General features: G+C 39.5%; 1 protein-coding gene and 1 non-coding gene across 4 annotated transcripts in view; both read right to left on the bottom strand.

Moving 5' to 3' along the window:
* The window catches only part of HRH2 (histamine receptor H2), a 53,066-nt gene that overhangs the window by 3,539 nt on the left and 42,153 nt on the right, over positions 1–7,374 (bottom strand). The gene's annotated exons all lie outside the window — the stretch shown is intronic.
* LOC119469510 lies at positions 3,463–3,567 on the bottom strand. Its single transcript, XR_005198330.1, has one exon. It is a non-coding gene; the product is annotated as a U6 spliceosomal RNA (small nuclear RNA).

Below are 7,374 nucleotides of genomic sequence, written 5' to 3'. Positions count from 1 at the left end.
GTCTTGAATTCCTGGGCTCAAGCGATCCTCCTGCCTCAGCCTCCCAAAGTGCTGGGATAACAGACATGAGCCACCACTGCCCCCGGTCCTCACTTTTTCTACTCCTGAAAGAATTCAGTGTTACAGAATACATATAAAAGTAAGCACACACAGGCTGTGTGGTAGCAGGCGCCCCGTCAAAGTGTGCCATTTCCGAGTCTTAGTGAGATGACTCCTGAGCATCTACAGCATGCCATGAGTGGGGGAAGAAGTTTGGGAGAAGTCTGAGTGACTGCTGGCATTCAAATCAGCTGTGAACACCTCGGCCACCAAGGGAATCAAGTGTACTGCTCCCTCCCCCTTCCACATAGAGGAAGAGAAGGGAACCCTCATGCCTTTAGCGTCCCCCTGACGATAGCTGTGGGTTTGGAGGCCCGACTTTGTAAGGCTTTGTCAACAAGGACAGAGCTGACATCTGCACTTACTTCCGTGAGAGGGCATGAGCCGGCCAAGCCATTGCAGGAGGCCTGGGTACGGCCAAGCCTGTAGACTGGTCACTCCCATCCTCCCTGAACACCCCACCTGCACCTGGGCCTCAAGGTCATCCCTCTGGCATTTCAGAGCCTGTGACCGTCCTTTACCGTGATAGCAGTGTACATATTTGACCATGCAGGCAGGTATTTGCCCTTGCATTAACATTCCAGACGCAGCCTGTGGCTCTGAGAAGGCAACTCTCATTGCACTCAGTGAGATTATCGAAGAAAAGGTAGCTCTAGGTTAGGAAATAACTACCTCCCTTCTTCTAAGGGGCCTAAAAATCACTTAAAATAATGCTATTTTGGAAATGCCACATGTTCATAATAACAAATTGAGACCATAGGGATTAACTAAAAAGAAAACAAACATCTCAAGTCTTCCTCTATTCAGTCCTATCTCTTTGTTACATGTCAATTTACTCATTAAATATTTTTAAATGAAATGCATTAAGCATCCAAAGACTGTATATAAAACACACATGCATGGCTTAAGGAATATTGAAAAGAATACCAGTGGAACCACCTGCCAGATTAGGAAACTGAACTTTACTAGCCCCTGATTTATTTCAGCAAATATTTCTGTATCCCTAAACAATCTATTGTGTTATTCTGCCTGTATTTCACTTGTATATATCTGAAATCACATTTTATGATCTTTTCTCTGTAGCTAATTTTTGCTATTGTTTAACATTATATTTTTGAGAGGTATAGCTGCAGCTCATTTTCATGGTTGTAAAGTATTTTAGGGTCACAGCTCATGCCGGTAATCCTGGCACTTTGGGAGGCCAAGGCAGGCAGATCGCTTGAGCTCAAGGAGTTCAGGACTAGCCTGAGCAATATGACGAAACCCTGTCTCTATAAAAAAAAAAAATACAAAAATTAGCCTGGCGTGGTGGCATGCACCTGTAGTCCCAGCTACTTGGGAGGCTGAAGCAGGAGGATCGCTTGAACCTGGGAGGCTGAGGCTGCAGTGAGCTGAGATTATGCGACTGCATTCCACCCTGGGGGACAAAGTGAGACCCTGTCTCAAAAAAAAAGTCTATTCCAGCACACTACCTGTGGGGTAGGTAGTCCTGCTCCACAGGGAGCAGTAAAAAAAAAAAAAAAAAAAAGACTGGGTGTAAGTTGATAACTGTTTGCATCCGTATGATGGGTTCAGGGAGCCTTACTATGTATGTGTTTACAATGTGACATAATTTTTAAAAAGTATTTCGTTGTATGAATAGACTTCAATTTATTTCTGCATTTACCTGTTGAAGAACATTGGGATTGTTTCCAGTTTTTAATCCTTAACAAGAAATGCTGTTCAGGACTTCACTGAACCTGTCTCCTGGTGCATACATGTTTCAGTGAGTGCTAGCTGAATTCTCTATCCTTTTCCACTGGTCTGTTTTTCTATTCTTGCAGCATTACCACCAAGGATTTAATTGCTATATCTTATTTTTTTCCTCTTTAGAAAAGACTTGACTATTCCTGAGCCTATTCTCAACTATACAGATTTTAGAATCAGCTTGTCAATTTCTATGAGAACACTGTTTGGATTAATGGGAATTGTTCTGAACGTACAGATTAATTTGGCAAGAACAAACATCATTATAATATGGAATCTTTTCCTCCAGAATCTACAAGTCATTTGAATTAATGTTAGGGTACAACAGGGATATTGGACATAAGATCACTATACAAAAATCAGTTGCATATACGGAGTCCAATTCTCTATGTATCAGAAATAGTAAGAAAATACAATCTATAAAAGGATACCACTTACAACAACAACTAAAATCACAAGATACCTAGGTACTCATCTAACAAATGACACACCAGATTTTTATGAAGAAAAGTATATAATCATTGAAAGATATTTATTTAGCTCTTCTTCAATGTCTAATTTTCTGATTGTTCTTATAAATGGTAGTTTTCAAAAGTTGACAATGTACGTTGATTTTATGTCTGGCAATGCGGCTCAACTTTCTTATTCATGACAACAATTTGTAGATACTTTTTGGTTTCTGTATAGAGGGTAGTTATTAGCTGTGAATAATAATAGTTTTGTCTTTCCCTCCCTTATTTTTTAAAAATTTATTTTTCTTGTCTTACTGGACCGATCGCTGGTAATACGTTGAATAGGAGTGTGATGGCCAGCCCTGCTCCCTCTTTTAAAAGTGGTTTAGAGATTTTGTTTGTTTTGTGTTTCAAATCATGAATAAACGCTTAAACTTACTCTTTTTTTTTTTTTTTTTGAGACTGAATCTCACTTAGTTGCCAGGCTGGAGTGCAGTGGCACAATCTCAGCTCACTGTAACCTCTGCCTCCTGGGTTTAAGCAATTTTCCTCCCTCAGCCTCCTGAGTAGCTGGGACTAAAGGCACCCACCACCACTCTCAGCTAATTTTTGTATTTTCAGTAGAGATGGGGTTTCACCTTGTTGGCCAGGATAGTCTCAATCTCTTGACCTGATGATCTGCCTGCCTCAGCCTCCCAAAATGCTGGGATTACAGGCATGAGCCACCATGCCCTGCCCTAATGGTTTTTCAGCTTTTATTGATATAATACTTACAAAGATTTTTTCTTCTTTAATTTGTTGATTAGCTGAATTACATTAGCAACATTTCTAATATGAAAGCAACCTATTTCTGTATAAATCTAACTTGGTCATGAGGAATTATATTTTTCTTTTAAAAATATTGCAGGATTATGTTTCCTAATACTTTGAAATTTTTGTAACTATGTTCATGTTTCTGATTACCTTGTAATTTCCTTTTTATACTTATTTTTGAATCTACATTATTCTTCTATTCATAAAATGAACAGGATAATTTCTCTCTTTTTCTTTCCTCTGAGAGAGTTTGTATAGGACTGCACAGTGATCACTGTTCTTTGAGTGTCTGGTAGAACTCATTTGCAAAACCAAACACTACTGGCGTTTTATTCATATTACTTATTTATTTTTAAAATATGGAATTCTCATGAATTTGCATGTCATACTAGCACAGGAGCCATGCTAATCTTCTCGGTATGGCTCCAATTTTAGTATATGTGCTGCCAAAGTGAGCCTGTCATTTTATTTATTTTTAATGGTTATAGGGCCCTTCAGGTTTTCTATTTCTTCCCAAGTCAGTTTTGGCAAGTTCTGTTTGTTTATTCATTTCACCTTAGTTTTTTCTTGTTTGGGGCATAAAATTGATCAGAATGTTCTTTCTTGAACTCTGCAACATCTATATTAATATCCCACCTTTATTATTCATAGTTTTATGTTGTTTATTCTGTTATCTTACCAAGTTTTGCCAGAACTTCCCAAAGTACTAACGTTTGGTTTTGTTGCTCTTCTCCTTATTAAAACTCTTCTGTTTCATTAATTTCTTCCTTTGTCTCTACAGTTTCCTTTCTTTAATTACCTTTGAATTTATTTTGTTGTTCTTTTTAGCTTCCTAAATTGGCTGTTTAAATCATTAAATTTCAAATTTGCTTTAAAAAATACCAGCCATTAAGGCTATATATTTCCTTTTGAGTAGAGTTTTAGTGGTATCCTACAAGCTTTGATGTGCAGTATTTTCAGTGTTGCATACTTTAAATTGTTTTATAATATCCATAATTATTTTTTCTTTATCTCATGAGCTATTAAAAACCATGTTTACAACTATGTAAGAGTTTTGTTATTACTTAATTTTGTTGTAGTCAGAAAATTTTTCTGTGTGAAACATATTCAGTGCCTTGAAATATGCTGACACATGCTTCTTAGCCTAATACATGATCAGCTTTTTAAATGTTCCATTGAAAGGAATATGTACTCTCTATAGAGATGGTGTTCTAAGCATTTTGTGTTTTCCAAATATTAATTACTGATTTTTTATATTCTTAGTCTTTAAATTTTGATAGAGATAAATTATATTTTTTCTGCTGTAATGATTTTTTGTCAATTTCTCTTTGTAGTTCTGTCAACTTTACATATTTTTTAAGTGGGGTTATTTGGTACATACAAATTTAGAATTTATCTTTCTGGTGAACTGAATTGTTTATCAAAATATGGTGACCATATTTATCTTTAAAGATGGTATACTTTTTGCTTAATGTTCACTTTGTCTGATATTAACATAGCTACTCAGATTTCTTTCAGTTAGTATTTGCTGAGTATATCTTTTTTTCCTTCCTATGCTTTCAAAAAGTTTGTTCTTTACATTTAAAGCTCTTGTAAAAACATTTGTTTGGATTTAAAAAACCAAGCCTGACAATCTTTGTATTTTTTTAATTGGTCAATTTATTCCATTTATATTCACTGTAATTACTGATTTTTTTTCATTCATTTCTTCCATCTGTTTTTATGCTTTACATTTGTTCCATTTTTTTTTCTAAATTTCCCCCCTCTCTTCTCTTGTTCTAAGTTGATTTCTTTTTCTCATTCTCTTTCCTCTATACCATACGGAATCTCTACCTTCTGTGTTTTTTTAAGTGATTATCCGAGGCATTTTGACATGCTTATTTAGCTTTCAAAATCCCAATGGCAGAAGCCCCTCTCTCTCTTACTTGGCTTGCCCCCCATGCCATGCATAAGCTGGGATGAGACACCAAGCTGGGATTTCCATGCTATGTAGTTTCTAGTATATTACTTTTAATGGCAAAAACCACAACTAGTTTTGCACCAACCTACCACTTGCAGAGATTCTAGCAGGTTTAATCTTCTTCAACCCCCTTCATGGTCCCATGGCCCATCTTTGCCCTGAGCCAGAACACTGGAAGCTAGCAGATGTTAATGGGATTCTAGGTGTGTATAACACGTATCTGCCATACAGTAAGTGCTTGTGATAAATACCTCATTTCACATTTCCATCCTCAATTTCCCTTCTCATGCTAACAGCACCTTGACTCTTCTTAGGGATCTGAACTTTCCCACTTTTTGTCCTTGTAGATTAGGTGGAGTTGACCTATTTCTCTTTGCCCTGGCTTCAGGGTTGGGTACATGACAGTTGGTTCAGGGGTTGACATATGACCTGATCCAGCCAATGAAACTGAAGCTTGGAGCTTTTGTTGGAACAGTAGGAAAGGGACATACTTTTCCACTGAGTCTGCAAAGATGTTAAGATAGAAGCTTGGATCTGCTGGTGGCTCAATGGGACGACTCTGGCTGAGGATGAAGTCAACACAGGGGGACGCCGAGTAGAGAGCTGGAGAAAGACAAATTCCTGAGGACATTTGAGCCTTTGGATCCAGCCATGCTTGAAGTTACTCTTAGTCTCTCCAGTTCTGTGTGTCAGTTACCTATCTCCCAAACCTCATCCTCTTTTAACTGGGTTTCTGCTACTTGCAGTTAAGAGGGTTCAGACTAATCGTATTCTTAAATAGTGCCATTTGAATCTGAATCTCGTGTTTTTATATGGAGGGTGTTATAATAAGTTCAGCCACCAGGGGATAGGACCCGGTTTCAGAGCTACTCCGCATGAGTAGCTTTGCTCAGCCCCACTCTGAGCTTCGGTTTCCTCATCTGTGAAATGAGTTAATAATAGCGACCTCACAGGACTAATGTGAGGACAACAGATGATGAATGCCAGTGCCCCTTTCCATTTCCTTCCACTGCTTATCATACAAATGATCAGACAGAACTCTGCTATTTCTTGCTTCTGTGACTTTGGACAGATTTTGTATTTCCCACTGCTGTATTTTCTTCTTTGCTGATCAATTTCTCCTGCTTCAACACTCTGTTCCATATCATCTCCTCTGGGCAGTTGTCTCTGAGGTCTCTCAGGATTAGTGGTTCCCTCCTGTCTCCTGCAGCCCCTTTGCCAAAGCGCTTACATCCCTGGGTCAGCTTACTTGTCCATTTTCCAGACTAAACAGGAATGCATAAAAGCAGGCATTGGGTCTTACATAATTTACTTTGTCCAAGTTTATAATCGGTGTTCATGTGTGTTAACAAATGAATGAAAACCCCAATAGATCTCAGTTTAAATAGTGATTCTCCTGTCTTGTGACTTCCCTAATTCACAGATGGTCAGAAGCAGTTGGGCTTCCCCTGGCTGTGTCCGGTAGCCGGTTCCCACTTTCTGGCTTTATTTCAGCATCTACCTTCTCACTGCCAGGCTGCAAGAGCCTTGTGGGCAGGCACCCTGCAGGGAGGCAGTGAGGGACATTCACCGCTTGAGCAGCAACTTTGTGCTAGCAGTGAATGGGAGGAGGTGTGAGATTCGGAACCAGGAGTCCCTTGTGCTGTCTGAGCCTTCCTCATGCCCTGCTGCTGGGTCTTAGACAACTCCATCTCTCTCCGTTCCTCAGTTCCTCTCCACATCTGTACAACAGGGGTGATCCTGAAGAAGAGGCCGTCAGAGGCATGAGATGAGATGGGAAAAGTAGAATGTTTTGAAATTTCAAGGAATCCTCCTTCTCTTCCTCCTCCTTTGTAAATCTTTGTCCCTGAGGTTGCCTAAAAACTGACAGCAGAGGGATTGTGTGTTGAGGCTCTGGGCTGATCCTGTACTGAACAACACACGAGAAACCCCAGACTGAGAGGGTCAGCTTCACCTACATCCTGGGAACTGGGTCACCAGGACATCTCTCCTTTAAGAGGAAATGGAAGTGGAGGAGGTTGAGGAGGAGAAAGGGATGGCTCCTGCCCTTGGGGCCAGCCACAACCCGCCTCACTAGGGGTCTTTCTCATTGCCTTAGACTTTTGCTAAAATCGGGAGTCATCCTTTTCTCTAGGCCACACCTAATTTTTGGTTGTTTTAAAATACCCTGTGATGGGAATTTCAGGACACAAAGTAGAGACCAATTACAGTGTTCTCTTCACACCCCCTTGTTTTCTGCCACAAACCAACATTACCCACTATGCCCAAATGACCACACTTCGGTCCTCTGCTCATGAAAGGAAT

The sequence above is a fragment of the Cebus imitator genome, unplaced genomic scaffold (assembly GCF_001604975.1).
Source record: "Cebus imitator isolate Cc_AM_T3 unplaced genomic scaffold, Cebus_imitator-1.0 Scaffold684, whole genome shotgun sequence".
NCBI classification, from domain to species: domain Eukaryota; kingdom Metazoa; phylum Chordata; class Mammalia; order Primates; family Cebidae; genus Cebus; species Cebus imitator.
Note: the sequence above shows the minus strand (reverse complement) of the source record. Positions and strands in the feature narration are given on the sequence as shown.